The following is a 15,883-nucleotide window of genomic DNA, read 5'->3' as shown; positions in this document are numbered from 1 at the left end:
TCTAGGATTTGTCTAGGATTTGTCTAGGATTTGTCTAGGATTTCTCCAAGTTTTCTCTAGGATTTGTCTAGGATTTGTCTAGGTTTTCTCTAAGTTTTCTCTAGGATTTGTCTAGGATTTGTCTAGGTTTTCTCTAGGATTTGTCTAGGATTTGTCTAGGATTTGTCTAGGTTTTCTCTAGAATTTGTCTAGGATTTGTCTAGGATTTGTCTAGGATTTCTCTAAGTTTTCTCTAGGATTTGTCTAGGATTTCTCTAAGTTTTCTCTAGGATTTGTCTAGGATTTGTCTAGGATTTCTCTAGGATTTTCGAAGGGATAAATTTTTCTAAGTTTTCTCTAGGATTTGTCTAGGATTTGTCTAGGTTTTCTCTAGGATTTGTCTAGGATTTCCTCAGAGATGAATTTTTCTAAGTTTTCTCTAGGATTTGTCTAGGATTTGTCTAGGTTTTCTCCAGGATTTGTCTAGGATTTGTCTAGGATTTCTCTAAGTTTTCTCTAGGATTTGTCTAGGATTTCTCTAGGATTTTCGGAGGGATGAATTTTTCTAAGTTTTCTCTAGGATTTGTCTAGGATTTGTCTAGGTTTTCTCTAGGATTTGTGTAGGATTTGTCTAGGATTTGTCTAGGTTTTCTCTAGGATTTGTCTAGGATTCGTCTAGGATTTCTCCAAGTTTTCTCTAGGATTTGTCTAGGATTTGTCTAGGATTTCTCTAGGATTTTCGGAGGGATGAATTTTTCTAAGTTTTCTCTAGGATTTGTCTAGGATTTGTCTAGGTTTTCTCTAGGATTTGTCTAGGATTTCCTCAGAGATGAATTTTTCTAAGTTTTCTCTAGGATTTGTCTAGGATTTGTCTAGGTTTTCTCCAGGATTTGTCTAGGATTTGTCTAGGATTTCTCTAGGATTTTCGGAGGGATGAATTTTTCTAAGTTTTCTCTAGGATTTGTCTAGGATTTGTCTAGGTTTTCTCTAGGATTTGTCTAGGATTTGTCTAGGATTTCTCCAAGTTTTCTCTAGGATTTGTCTAGGATTTGTCTAGGTTTTCTCTAAGTTTTCTCTAGGATTTGTCTAGGATTTGTCTAGGTTTTCTCTAGGATTTGTCTAGGATTTGTCTAGGATTTGTCTAGGTTTTCTCTAGGATTTGTCTAGGATTTGTCTAGGATTTCTCCAAGTTTTCTCTAGGATTTGTCTAGGATTTGTCTAGGTTTTCTCTAAGTTTTCTCTAGGATTTGTCTAGGATTTGTCTAGGTTTTCTCCAGGATTTGTCTAGGATTTGTCTAGGATTTCTCTAAGTTTTCTCTAGGATTTGTCTAGGATTTCTCTAGGATTTTCGGAGGGATGAATTTTTCTAAGTTTTCTCTAGGATTTGTCTAGGATTTGTCTAGGTTTTCTCTAGGATTTGTGTAGGATTTGTCTAGGATTTGTCTAGGTTTTCTCTAGGATTTGTCTAGGATTCGTCTAGGATTTCTCCAAGTTTTCTCTAGGATTTGTCTAGGATTTGTCTAGGATTTCTCTAGGATTTTCGGAGGGATGAATTTTTCTAAGTTTTCTCTAGGATTTGTCTAGGATTTGTCTAGGTTTTCTCTAGGATTTGTCTAGGATTTCCTCAGAGATGAATTTTTCTAAGTTTTCTCTAGGATTTGTCTAGGATTTGTCTAGGTTTTCTCCAGGATTTGTCTAGGATTTGTCTAGGATTTCTCTAGGATTTTCGGAGGGATGAATTTTTCTAAGTTTTCTCTAGGATTTGTCTAGGATTTGTCTAGGTTTTCTCTAGGATTTGTCTAGGATTTGTCTAGGATTTCTCCAAGTTTTCTCTAGGATTTGTCTAGGATTTGTCTAGGTTTTCTCTAGGATTTGTCTAGGATTTGTCTAGGATTTGTCTAGGTTTTCTCTAGGATTTGTCTAGGATTTGTCTAGGATTTCTCTAAGTTTTCTCTAGGATTTGTCTAGGTTTTCTCTAAGTTTTCTCTAGGATTGCTCTAGGATTTGTCTAGGATTTCTCTAAGTTTTCTCTAGGATTTGTCTAGGTTTTCTCTAGGATTTGTCTATGATTTGTCTAGGATTTCTCTAAGTTTTCTCTAGGATTTGTCTAGGATTTGTCTAGGTTTTCTCTAGGATTTGTCTAGGATTTCTCTAAGTTTTCTCTAAGATTCGTGTAGGATTTGTCTAGGATTTCTCTAGGATTTTCGAAGAGATGAATTATTCTAAGTTTTCTCAAGGAATTGTCTAGGATTTGTCTAGGTTTTCTCTAGGATTTGTCTAGGATTTGTCTAGGTTTTCTCTAGGATTTGTCTAGGATTTGTCTAGGATTTCTCTAAGTTTTCTCTAGGATTTGTCTAGGTTTTCTCTAAGTTTTCTCTAGGATTTGTCTAGGATTTGTCTAGGTTTTCTCTAGGATTTGTCTAGGATTTGTCTAGGATTTCTCTAAGTTTTCTCTAGGATTCGTCTAGGATTTCTCTAAGTTTTCTCTAGGATTTGTCTAGGATTTGTCTAGGTTTTCTCCAGGATTTGTCTAGGATTTGTCTAGGATTTCTCTAAGTTTTCTCTAGGATTTGTCTAGGATTTCTCTAGGATTTTCGGAGGGATGAATTTTTCTAAGTTTTCTCTAGGATTTGTCTAGGATTTGTCTAGGTTTTCTTTAGGATTTGTGTAGGATTTGTCTAGGATTTGTCTAGGTTTTCTCTAGGATTTGTCTAGGATTCGTCTAGGATTTCTCCAAGTTTTCTCTAGGATTTGTCTAGGATTTGTCTAGGATTTCTCTAGGATTTTCGGAGGGATGAATTTTTCTAAGTTTTCTCTAGGATTTGTCTAGGATTTGTCTAGGTTTTCTCTAGGATTTGTCTAGGATTTCCTCAGAGATGAATTTTTCTAAGTTTTCTCTAGGATTTGTCTAGGATTTGTCTAGGTTTTCTCCAGGATTTGTCTAGGATTTGTCTAGGATTTCTCTAGGATTTTCGGAGGGATGAATTTTTCTAAGTTTTCTCTAGGATTTGTCTAGGATTTGTCTAGGTTTTCTCTAGGATTTGTCTAGGATTTGTCTAGGATTTCTCCAAGTTTTCTCTAGGATTTGTCTAGGATTTGTCTAGGTTTTCTCTAAGTTTTCTCTAGGATTTGTCTAGGATTTGTCTAGGATTTGTCTAGGTTTTCTCTAGGATTTGTCTAGGATTTGTCTAGGATTTCTCTAAGTTTTCTCTAAGTTTTCTCTAGGATTTGTCTAGGTTTTCTCTAAGTTTTCTCTAGGATTGCTCTAGGATTTGTCTAGGATTTCTCTAAGTTTTCTCTAGGATTTGTCTAGGTTTTCTCTAGGATTTGTCTATGATTTGTCTAGGATTTCTCTAAGTTTTCTCTAGGATTTGTCTAGGATTTGTCTAGGTTTTCTCTAGGATTTGTCTAGGATTTCTCTAAGTTTTCTCTAAGATTCGTGTAGGATTTGTCTAGGATTTCTCTAGGATTTTCGAAGAGATGAATTATTCTAAGTTTTCTCAAGGAATTGTCTAGGATTTGTCTAGGTTTTCTCTAGGATTTGTCTAGGATTTGTCTAGGTTTTCTCTAGGATTTGTCTAGGATTTGTCTAGGATTTCTCTAAGTTTTCTCTAGGATTTGTCTAGGTTTTCTCTAAGTTTTCTCTAGGATTTGTCTAGGATTTGTCTAGGTTTTCTCTAGGATTTGTCTAGGATTTGTCTAGGATTTCTCTAAGTTTTCTCTAGGATTCGTCTAGGATTTCTCTAAGTTTTCTCTAGGATTTGTCTAGGATTTGTCTAGGTTTTCTCCAGGATTTGTCTAGGATTTGTCTAGGATTTCTCTAAGTTTTCTCTAGGATTTGTCTAGGATTTCTCTAGGATTTTCGGAGGGATGAATTTTTCTAAGTTTTCTCTAGGATTTGTCTAGGATTTGTCTAGGTTTTCTTTAGGATTTGTGTAGGATTTGTCTAGGATTTGTCTAGGTTTTCTCTAGGATTTGTCTAGGATTCGTCTAGGATTTCTCCAAGTTTTCTCTAGGATTTGTCTAGGATTTGTCTAGGATTTCTCTAGGATTTTCGGAGGGATGAATTTTTCTAAGTTTTCTCTAGGATTTGTCTAGGATTTGTCTAGGTTTTCTCTAGGATTTGTCTAGGATTTCCTCAGAGATGAATTTTTCTAAGTTTTCTCTAGGATTTGTCTAGGATTTGTCTAGGTTTTCTCCAGGATTTGTCTAGGATTTGTCTAGGATTTCTCTAGGATTTTCGGAGGGATGAATTTTTCTAAGTTTTCTCTAGGATTTGTCTAGGATTTGTCTAGGTTTTCTCTAGGATTTGTCTAGGATTTGTCTAGGATTTCTCCAAGTTTTCTCTAGAATTTGTCTAGGATTTGTCTAGGTTTTCTCTAAGTTTTCTCTAGGATTTGTCTAGGATTTGTCTAGGTTTTCTCTAGGATTTGTCTAGGATTTGTCTAGGATTTGTCTAGGTTTTCTCTAGGATTTGTCTAGGATTTGTCTAGGATTTCTCTAAGTTTTCTCTAGGATTTGTCTAGGTTTTCTCTAAGTTTTCTCTAGGATTGCTCTAGGATTTGTCTAGGATTTCTCTAAGTTTTCTCTAGGATTTGTCTAGGTTTTCTCTAGGATTTGTCTATGATTTGTCTAGGATTTCTCTAAGTTTTCTCTAGGATTTGTCTAGGATTTGTCTAGGTTTTCTCTAGGATTTGTCTAGGATTTCTCTAAGTTTTCTCTAAGATTCGTGTAGGATTTGTCTAGGATTTCTCTAGGATTTTCGAAGAGATGAATTATTCTAAGTTTTCTCAAGGAATTGTCTAGGATTTGTCTAGGTTTTTTCTAGGATTTGTCTAGGATTTGTCTAGGTTTTCTCTAGGATTTGTCTAGGATTTGTCTAGGATTTCTCTAAGTTTTCTCTAGGATTCGTCTAGGATTTCTCTAAGTTTTCTCTAGGATTTGTCTAGGATTTCTCTAGGATTTTCGGAGGGATGAATTTTTCTAAGTTTTCTCTAGGATTTGTCTAGGATTTGTCTAGGTTTTCTCTAGGATTTGTCTAGGATTTGTCTAGGATTTGTCTAGGTTTTCTCTAGGATTTGTCTAGGATTCGTCTAGGATTTCTCCAAGTTTTCTCTAGGATTTGTCTAGGATTTGTCTAGGATTTCTCTAGGATTTTCGGAGGGATGAATTTTTCTAAGTTTTCTCTAGGATTTGTCTAGGTTTTCTCTAGGATTTGTCTAGGATTTCCTCAGAGATGAATTTTTCTAAGTTTTCTCTAGGATTTGTCTAGGATTTGTCTAGGTTTTCTCCAGGATTTGTCTAGGATTTGTCTAGGATTTCTCTAGGATTTTCGGAGGGATGAATTTTTCTAAGTTTTCTCTAGGATTTGTCTAGGATTTGTCTAGGTTTTCTCTAGGATTTGTCTAGGATTTGTCTAGGATTTCTCCAAGTTTTCTCTAGGATTTGTCTAGGATTTGTCTAGGTTTTCTCTAAGTTTTCTCTAGGATTTGTCTAGGTTTTCTCTAAGTTTTCTCTAGGATTGCTCTAGGATTTGTCTAGGATTTCTCTAAGTTTTCTCTAGGATTTGTCTAGGTTTTCTCCAGGATTTGTCCAGGATTTGTCTAGGATTTCTCTAAGTTTTCTCTAGGATATGTCTAGGATTTCTCTAGGATTTTCGGAGGGATGAATTTTTCTAAGTTTTCTCTAGGATTTGTCTAGGTTTTCTCTAGGATTTGTCTAGGATTTCCTCAGAGATGAATTTTTCTAAGTTTTCTCTAGGATTTGTCTAGGATTTGTCTAGGTTTTCTCCAGGATTTGTCTAGGATTTGTCTAGGATTTCTCTAGGATTTTCGGAGGGATGAATTTTTCTAAGTTTTCTCTAGGATTTGTCTAGGATTTGTCTAGGTTTTCTCTAGGATTTGTCTAGGATTTGTCTAGGATTTCTCCAAGTTTTCTCTAGGATTTGTCTAGGATTTGTCTAGGTTTTCTCTAAGTTTTCTCTAGGATTTGTCTAGGTTTTCTCTAAGTTTTCTCTAGGATTGCTCTAGGATTTGTCTAGGATTTCTCTAAGTTTTCTCTAGGATTTGTCTAGGTTTTCTCCAGGATTTGTCCAGGATTTGTCTAGGATTTCTCTAAGTTTTCTCTAGGATATGTCTAGGATTTCTCTAGGATTTTCGGAGGGATAAATTTTTCTAAGTTTTCTCTAGGATTTGTCTAGGATTTGTCTAGGTTTTCTCTAGGATTGCTCTAGAATTTGTTTAGGATTTCTCTAAGTTTTCTCTAAGTTTTCTCTAGGATTTCTTTAGGATTTGTCTAGGATTTATCTAGGATTTCTCCAAGTTTTCTCTAGGATTTGTCTAGGATTTGTCTAGGTTTTCTCTAAGTTTTCTCTAGGATTTGTCTAGGATTTGTCTAGGTTTTCTCTAGGATTTGTCTAGGATTTGTCTAGGATTTGTCTAGGATTTCTCTAAGTTTTCTCTAGGATTTGTCTAGGTTTTCTCTAAGTTTTCTCTAGGATTGCTCTAGGATTTGTCTAGGATTTCTCTAAGTTTTCTCTAGGATTTGTCTAGGTTTTCTCTGGGATTTGTCTATGATTTGTCTAGGATTTCTCTAAGTTTTCTCTAGGATTTGTCTAGGATTTGTCTAGGTTTTCTCTAGGATTTGTCTAGGATTTCTCTAAGTTTTCTCTAAGATTCGTGTAGGATTTGTCTAGGATTTCTCTAGGATTTTCGAAGAGATGAATTATTCTAAGTTTTCTCTAGGATTTGTCTAGGATTTCTCTAGGATTTTCGGAGGGATGAATTTTTCTAAGTTTTCTCTAGGATTTGTCTAGGATTTGTCTAGGTTTTCTCTAGGATTTGTCTAGGATTTTCTCAGAGATGAATTTTTCTAAGTATTCTCTAGGATTTGTCTAGGATTTGTCTAGGTTTTCTCTAGGATTTGTCTAGGATTTGTCTAGGATTTCTCTAAGTTTTCTCTAGGATTTGTCTAGGATTTCTCTAAGTTTTCTCTAGGATTTGTCTAGGATTTGTCTAGGATTTCTCTAGGATTTTCGAAGGGATAAATTTTTCTAAGTTTTCTCTAGGATTTGTCTAGGATTTGTCTAGGTTTTCTCTAGGATTTGTCTAGGATTTCCTCAGAGATGAATTTTTCTAAGTTTTCTCTAGGATTTGTCTAGGATTTGTCTAGGTTTTCTCCAGGATTTGTCTAGGATTTGTCTAGGATTTCTCTAAGTTTTCTCTAGGATTTGTCTAGGATTTCTCTAGGATTTGTCTAGGTTTTCTCTAGGATTTGTCTAGGATTTGTCTAGGATTTCTCCAAGTTTTCTCTAGGATTTGTCTAGGATTTCTCTAGGATTTGTCTAGGTTTTCTCTAGGATTTGTCTAGGATTTGTCTAGGATTTCTCCAAGTTTTCTCTAGGATTTGTCTAGGATTTGTCTAGGTTTTCTCCAGGATTTGTCTAGGATTTGTCTAGGTTTTCTCCAGGATTTGTCTAGGATTTGTCTAGGATTTCTCTAAGTTTTCTCTAGGATTTGTCTAGGATTTGTCTAGGATTTGTCTAGGTTTTCTCTAGGATTTGTCTAGGATTTGTCTAGGATTTCTCCAAGTTTTCTCTAGGATTTGTCTAGGATTTGTCTAGGTTTTCTCTAAGTTTTCTCTAGGATTTGTCTAGGATTTGTCTAGGTTTTCTCTAGGATTTGTCTAGGATTTCTCCAAGTTTTCTCTAGGATTTGTCTAGGATTTTCTCAGAGATGAATTTTTCTAAGTTTTCTCTAGGATTTGTCTAGGATTTGTCTAGGTTTTCTCTAGGATTTGTCTAGGATTTGTCTAGGATTTGTCTAGGTTTTCTCTAGGATTTGTCTAGGATTTGTCTAGGATTTCTCTATGTTTTCTCTAGGATTTGTCTAGGTTTCCTCTAAGTTTTCTCTAGGATTTGTCTAGGATTTGTCTAGGTTTTCTCTAAGTTTTCTCTAGGATTTGTCTAGGATTTGTCTAGGTTTTCTCTAGGATTTGTCTAGGATTTGTCTAGGATTTGTCTAGGTTTTCTCTAGGATTTGTCTAGGATTTGTCTAGGATTTCTCTAAGTTTTCTCTAGGATTTGTCTAGGTTTTCTCTAAGTTTTCTCTAGGATTGCTCTAGGATTTGTCTAGGATTTCTCTAAGTTTTCTCTAGGATTTGTCTAGGTTTTCTCTAGGATTTGTCTATGATTTGTCTAGGATTTCTCTAAGTTTTCTCTAGGATTTGTCTAGGATTTGTCTAGGTTTTCTCTAGGATTTGTCTAGGATTTCTCTAAGTTTTCTCTAAGATTCGTGTAGGATTTGTCTAGGATTTCTCTAGGATTTTCGAAGAGATGAATTATTCTAAGTTTTCTCAAGGAATTGTCTAGGATTTTTCTAAGTTTTCTCTAGGATTTGTCTAGGATTTGTTTAGGTTTTCTCTAGGATTTGTCTAGGATTTGTCTAGGTTTTCTCCAGGATTTGTCCAGGATTTGTCTAGGATTTCTCTAAGTTTTCTCTAGGATTTGTCTAGGATTTCTCTAGGATTTTCGGAGGGATAAATTTTTCTAAGTTTTCTCTAGGATTTGTCTAGGATTTTCTCAGAGATAAATTTTTCTAAGTTTTCTCTAGGATTTGTCTAGGATTTGTCTCGGTTTTCTCTAGGATTTGTCTAGGATTTGTCTAGGATTTGTCTAGGTTTTCTCTAGGATTGCTCTAGGATTTGTCTAGGATTTCTCTAAGTTTTCTCTAGGATTTGTCTAGGATTTCTCTAAGTTTTCTCTAGGATTTGTCTAGGATTTGTCTAGGATTTCTCTAAGTTTTCTCTAGGATTTGTCTAGGATTTCTCTAGGATTTTCGGAGGGATAAATTTTTCTAAGTTTTCTCTAGGATTTGTCTAGGATTTGTCTAGGTTTTCTCCAGGATTTGTCTAGGATTTGTCTAGGATTTCTCTAAGTTTTCTCTAGGATTTGTCTAGGATTTGTCTAGGTTTTCTCTAGGATTTGTCTAGGATTTTCTCAGAGATGAATTTTTCTAAGTTTTCTCTAGGATTTGTCTAGGATTTGTCTAGGTTTTCTCTAGGATTTGTCTAGGATTTCTCTAAGTTTTCTCTAGGATTTGTCTAGGATTTCTCTAAGTTTTCTCTAGGATTTGTCTAGGATTTGTCTAGGATTTCTCTAGGATTTTCGGAGGGATAAATTTTTCTAAGTTTTCTCTAGGATTTGTCTAGGATTTGTCTAGGTTTTTTCTAGGATTTGTCTAGGATTTCCTCAGAGATGAATTTTTCTAAGTTTTCTCTAGGATTTGTCTAGGATTTGTCTAGGTTTTCTCCAGGATTTGTCTAGGATTTGTCTAGGATTTCTCTAGGATTTTCGGAGGGATGAATTTTTCTAAGTTTTCTCTAGGATTTCTCTAGGATTTGTCTAGGATTTATCTAGGATTTCTCCAAGTTTTCTCTAGGATTTGTCTAGGATTTGTCTAGGTTTTCTCTAAGTTTTCTCTAGGATTTGTCTAGGATTTGTCTAGGTTTTCTCTAGGATTTGTCTAGGATTTGTCTAGGATTTGTCTAGGTTTTCTCTAGGATTTGTCTAGGATTTGTCTAGGATTTCTCTAAGTTTTCTCTAGGATTTGTCTAGGTTTTCTCTAAGTTTTCTCTAGGATTGCTCTAGGATTTGTCTAGGATTTCTCTAAGTTTTCTCTAGGATTTGTCTAGGTTTTCTCTGGGATTTGTCTATGATTTGTCTAGGATTTCTCTAAGTTTTCTCTAGGATTTGTCTAGGATTTGTCTAGGTTTTCTCTAGGATTTGTCTAGGATTTCTCTAAGTTTTCTCTAAGATTCGTGTAGGATTTGTCTAGGATTTCTCTAGGATTTTCGAAGAGATGAATTATTCTAAGTTTTCTCTAGGATTTGTCTAGGATTTCTCTAGGATTTTCGGAGGGATAAATTTTTCTAAGTTTTCTCTAGGATTTGTCTAGGATTTGTCTAGGTTTTCTCCAGGATTTGTCTAGGATTTGTCTAGGATTTCTCTAAGTTTTCTCTAGGATTTGTCTAGGATTTCTCTAGGATTTTCGGAGGGATGAATTTTTCTAAGTTTTCTCTAGGATTTGTCTAGGATTTGTCTAGGTTTTCTCTAGGATTTGTCTAGGATTTTCTCAGAGATGAATTTTTCTAAGTTTTCTCTAGGATTTGTCTAGGATTTGTCTAGGTTTTCTCTAGGATTTGTCTAGGATTTCCTCAGAGATGAATTTTTCTAAGTTTTCTCTAGGATTTGTCTAGGATTTGTCTAGGTTTTCTCCAGGATTTGTCTAGGATTTGTCTAGGATTTCTCTAAGTTTTCTCTAGGATTTCTCTAGGATTTGTCTAGGATTTATCTAGGATTTCTCCAAGTTTTCTCTAGGATTTGTCTAGGATTTGTCTAGGTTTTCTCTAAGTTTTCTCTAGGATTTGTCTAGGATTTGTCTAGGTTTTCTCTAGGATTTGTCTAGGATTTGTCTAGGATTTGTCTAGGTTTTCTCTAGGATTTGTCTAGGATTTGTCTAGGATTTCTCTAAGTTTTCTCTAGGATTTGTCTAGGTTTTCTCTAAGTTTTCTCTAGGATTGCTCTAGGATTTGTCTAGGATTTCTCTAAGTTTTCTCTAGGATTTGTCTAGGTTTTCTCTGGGATTTGTCTATGATTTGTCTAGGATTTCTCTAAGTTTTCTCTAGGATTTGTCTAGGATTTGTCTAGGTTTTCTCTAGGATTTGTCTAGGATTTCTCTAAGTTTTCTCTAAGATTCGTGTAGGATTTGTCTAGGATTTCTCTAGGATTTTCGAAGAGATGAATTATTCTAAGTTTTCTCTAGGATTTGTCTAGGATTTCTCTAGGATTTTCGGAGGGATAAATTTTTCTAAGTTTTCTCTAGGATTTGTCTAGGATTTGTCTAGGTTTTCTCCAGGATTTGTCTAGGATTTGTCTAGGATTTCTCTAAGTTTTCTCTAGGATTTGTCTAGGATTTCTCTAGGATTTTCGGAGGGATGAATTTTTCTAAGTTTTCTCTAGGATTTGTCTAGGATTTGTCTAGGTTTTCTCTAGGATTTGTCTAGGATTTTCTCAGAGATGAATTTTTCTAAGTTTTCTCTAGGATTTGTCTAGGATTTGTCTAGGTTTTCTCTAGGATTTGTCTAGGATTTCCTCAGAGATGAATTTTTCTAAGTTTTCTCTAGGATTTGTCTAGGATTTGTCTAGGTTTTCTCCAGGATTTGTCTAGGATTTGTCTAGGATTTCTCTAAGTTTTCTCTAGGATTTGTCTAGGATTTCTCTAGGATTTGTCTAGGTTTTCTCTAGGATTTGTCTAGGATTTGTCTAGGATTTCTCCAAGTTTTCTCTAGGATTTGTCTAGGATTTGTCTAGGTTTTCTCCAGGATTTGTCTAGGATTTGTCTAGGTTTTCTCTAGGATTTGTCTAGGATTTCCTCAGAGATGAATTTTTCTAAGTTTTCTCTAGGATTTGTCTAGGATTTGTCTAGGTTTTCTCTAGGATTTGTCTAGGATTTGTCTAGGATTTCTCCAAGTTTTCTCTAGGATTTGTCTAGGATTTGTCTAGGTTTTCTCTAAGTTTTCTCTAGGATTTGTCTAGGATTTGTCTAGGTTTTCTCTAGGATTTGTCTAGGATTTCTCCAAGTTTTCTCTAGGATTTGTCTAGGATTTTCTCAGAGATGAATTTTTCTAAGTTTTCTCTAGGATTTGTCTAGGATTTGTCTAGGTTTTCTCTAGGATTTGTCTAGGATTTGTCTAGGATTTGTCTAGGTTTTCTCTAGGATTTGTCTAGGATTTGTCTAGGATTTCTCTAAGTTTTCTCTAGGATTTGTCTAGGTTTCCTCTAAGTTTTCTCTAGGATTTGTCTAGGATTTGTCTAGGTTTTCTCTAAGTTTTCTCTAGGATTTGTCTAGGATTTGTCTAGGTTTCCTCTAGGATTTGTCTAGGATTTGTCTAGGATTTGTCTAGGTTTTCTCTAGGATTTGTCTAGGATTTGTCTAGGATTTCTCTAAGTTTTCTCTAGGAGTTGTCTAGGTTTTCTCTAAGTTTTCTCTAGGATTGCTCTAGGATTTGTCTAGGATTTCTTTAAGTTTTCTCTAGGATTTGTCTAGGTTTTCTCTAGGATTTGTCTATGATTTGTCTAGGATTTCTCTAAGTTTTCTCTAGGATTTGTCTAGGATTTGTCTAGGTTTTCTCTAGGATTTGTCTAGGATTTCTCTAAGTTTTCTCTAAGATTCGTGTAGGATTTGTCTAGGATTTATCTAGGATTTCTCCAAGTTTTCTCTAGGATTTGTCTAGGATTTGTCTAGGTTTTCTCTAAGTTTTCTCTAGGATTTGTCTAGGATTTGTCTAGGTTTTCTCTAGGATTTGTCTAGGATTTGTCTAGGATTTGTCTAGGTTTTCTCTAGGATTTGTCTAGGATTTGTCTAGGATTTCTCTAAGTTTTCTCTAGGATTTGTCTAGGTTTTCTCTAAGTTTTCTCTAGGATTTGTCTAGGATTTGTCTAGGTTTTCTCTAGGATTTGTCTATGATTTGTCTAGGATTTCTCTAAGTTTTCTCTAGGATTTGTCTAGGATTTGTCTAGGTTTTCTCTAGGATTTATCTAGGATTTCTCCAAGTTTTCTCTAGGATTTGTCTAGGATTTGTCTAGGTTTTCTCTAAGTTTTCTCTAGGATTTGTCTAGGATTTGTCTAGGTTTTCTCTAGGATTTGTCTAGGATTTGTCTAGGATTTGTCTAGGATTTGTCTAGGATTTCTCTAAGTTTTCTCTAGGATTTGTCTAGGTTTTCTCTAAGTTTTCTCTAGGATTGCTCTAGGATTTGTCTAGGATTTCTCTAAGTTTTCTCTAGGATTTGTCTAGGTTTTCTCTAGGATTTGTCTATGATTTGTCTAGGATTTCTCTAAGTTTTCTCTAGGATTTGTCTAGGATTTGTCTAGGTTTTCTCTAGGATTTGTCTAGGATTTCTCTAAGTTTTCTCTAAGATTCGTGTAGGATTTGTCTAGGATTTCTCTAGGATTTTCGAAGAGATGAATTATTCTAAGTTTTCTCAAGGAATTGTCTAGGATTTTTCTAAGTTTTCTCTAGGATTTGTCTAGGATTTGTTTAGGTTTTCTCTAGGATTTGTCTAGGATTTGTCTAGGTTTTCTCCAGGATTTGTCCAGGATTTGTCTAGGATTTCTCTAAGTTTTCTCTAGGATTTGTCTAGGATTTCTCTAGGATTTTCGGAGGGATAAATTTTTCTAAGTTTTCTCTAGGATTTGTCTAGGATTTTCTCAGAGATAAATTTTTCTAAGTTTTCTCTAGGATTTGTCTAGGATTTGTCTCGGTTTTCTCTAGGATTTGTCTAGGATTTGTCTAGGATTTGTCTAGGTTTTCTCTAGGATTGCTCTAGGATTTGTCTAGGATTTCTCTAAGTTTTCTCTAGGATTTGTCTAGGATTTCTCTAAGTTTTCTCTAGGATTTGTCTAGGATTTGTCTAGGATTTCTCTAAGTTTTCTCTAGGATTTGTCTAGGATTTCTCTAGGATTTTCGGAGGGATAAATTTTTCTAAGTTTTCTCTAGGATTTGTCTAGGATTTGTCTAGGTTTTCTCCAGGATTTGTCTAGGATTTGTCTAGGATTTCTCTAGGATTTTCGGAGGGATGAATTTTTCTAAGTTTTCTCTAGGATTTGTCTAGGATTTGTCTAGGTTTTCTCTAGGATTTGTCTAGGATTTTCTCAGAGATGAATTTTTCTAAGTTTTCTCTAGGATTTGTCTAGGATTTGTCTAGGTTTTCTCTAGGATTTGTCTAGGATTTCTCTAAGTTTTCTCTAGGATTTGTCTAGGATTTCTCTAAGTTTTCTCTAGGATTTGTCTAGGATTTGTCTAGGATTTCTCTAGGATTTTCGGAGGGATAAATTTTTCTAAGTTTTCTCTAGGATTTGTCTAGGATTTGTCTAGGTTTTCTCTAGGATTTGTCTAGGATTTCCTCAGAGATGAATTTTTCTAAGTTTTCTCTAGGATTTGTCTAGGATTTGTCTAGGTTTTCTCCAGGATTTGTCTAGGATTTGTCTAGGATTTCTCTAGGATTTTCGGAGGGATGAATTTTTCTAAGTTTTCTCTAGGATTTCTCTAGGATTTGTCTAGGATTTATCTAGGATTTCTCCAAGTTTTCTCTAGGATTTGTCTAGGATTTGTCTAGGTTTTCTCTAAGTTTTCTCTAGGATTTGTCTAGGATTTGTCTAGGTTTTCTCTAGGATTTGTCTAGGATTTGTCTAGGATTTGTCTAGGTTTTCTCTAGGATTTGTCTAGGATTTGTCTAGGATTTCTCTAAGTTTTCTCTAGGATTTGTCTAGGTTTTCTCTAAGTTTTCTCTAGGATTGCTCTAGGATTTGTCTAGGATTTCTCTAAGTTTTCTCTAGGATTTGTCTAGGTTTTCTCTGGGATTTGTCTATGATTTGTCTAGGATTTCTCTAAGTTTTCTCTAGGATTTGTCTAGGATTTGTCTAGGTTTTCTCTAGGATTTGTCTAGGATTTCTCTAAGTTTTCTCTAAGATTCGTGTAGGATTTGTCTAGGATTTCTCTAGGATTTTCGAAGAGATGAATTATTCTAAGTTTTCTCTAGGATTTGTCTAGGATTTCTCTAGGATTTTCGGAGGGATGAATTTTTCTAAGTTTTCTCTAGGATTTGTCTAGGATTTGTCTAGGTTTTCTTTAGGATTTGTGTAGGATTTGTCTAGGATTTGTCTAGGTTTTCTCTAGGATTTGTCTAGGATTCGTCTAGGATTTCTCCAAGTTTTCTCTAGGATTTGTCTAGGATTTGTCTAGGATTTCTCTAGGATTTTCGGAGGGATGAATTTTTCTAAGTTTTCTCTAGGATTTGTCTAGGATTTGTCTAGGTTTTCTCTAGGATTTGTCTAGGATTTGTCTAGGATTTGTCTAGGTTTTCTCTAGGATTTGTCTAGGATTTGTCTAGGATTTCTCTAAGTTTTCTCTAGGATTTGTCTAGGTTTTCTCTAAGTTTTCTCTAGGATTTGTCTAGGATTTGTCTAGGTTTTCTCTAGGATTTGTCTATGATTTGTCTAGGATTTCTCTAAGTTTTCTCTAGGATTTGTCTATGATTTGTCTAGGATTTCTCTAAGTTTTCTCTAGGATTTGTCTAGGATTTGTCTAGGTTTTCTCTAGGATTTATCTAGGATTTCTCCAAGTTTTCTCTAGGATTTGTCTAGGATTTGTCTAGGTTTTCTCTAAGTTTTCTCTAGGATTTGTCTAGGATTTGTCTAGGTTTTCTCTAGGATTTGTCTAGGATTTGTCTAGGATTTGTCTAGGATTTGTCTAGGATTTCTCTAAGTTTTCTCTAGGATTTGTCTAGGTTTTCTCTAAGTTTTCTCTAGGATTGCTCTAGGATTTGTCTAGGATTTCTCTAAGTTTTCTCTAGGATTTGTCTAGGTTTTCTCTAGGATTTGTCTATGATTTGTCTAGGATTTCTCTAAGTTTTCTCTAGGATTTGTCTAGGATTTGTCTAGGTTTTCTCTAGGATTTGTCTAGGATTTCTCTAAGTTTTCTCTAAGATTCGTGTAGGATTTGTCTAGGATTTCTCTAGGATTTTCGAAGAGATGAATTATTCTAAGTTTTCTCAAGGAATTGTCTAGGATTTTTCTAAGTTTTCTCTAGGATTTGTCTAGGATTTGTTTAGGTTTTCTCTAGGATTTGTCTAGGATTTGTCTAGGTTTTCTCCAGGATTTGTCCAGGATTTGTCTAGGATTTCTCTAAGTTTTCTCTAGGATTTGTCTAGGATTTCTCTAGGATTTTCGGAGGGATAAATTTTTCTAAGTTTTCTCTAGGATTTGTCTAGGATTTTCTCAGAGATAAATTTTTCTAAGTTTTCTCTAGGATTTGTCTAGGATTTGTCTCGGTTTTCTCTAGGATTTGT

The sequence above is a fragment of the Microplitis demolitor genome, chromosome 3 (assembly GCF_026212275.2).
Source record: "Microplitis demolitor isolate Queensland-Clemson2020A chromosome 3, iyMicDemo2.1a, whole genome shotgun sequence".
Taxonomy (NCBI): Eukaryota; Metazoa; Arthropoda; class Insecta; order Hymenoptera; family Braconidae; genus Microplitis; species Microplitis demolitor.
Note: the sequence above shows the minus strand (reverse complement) of the source record.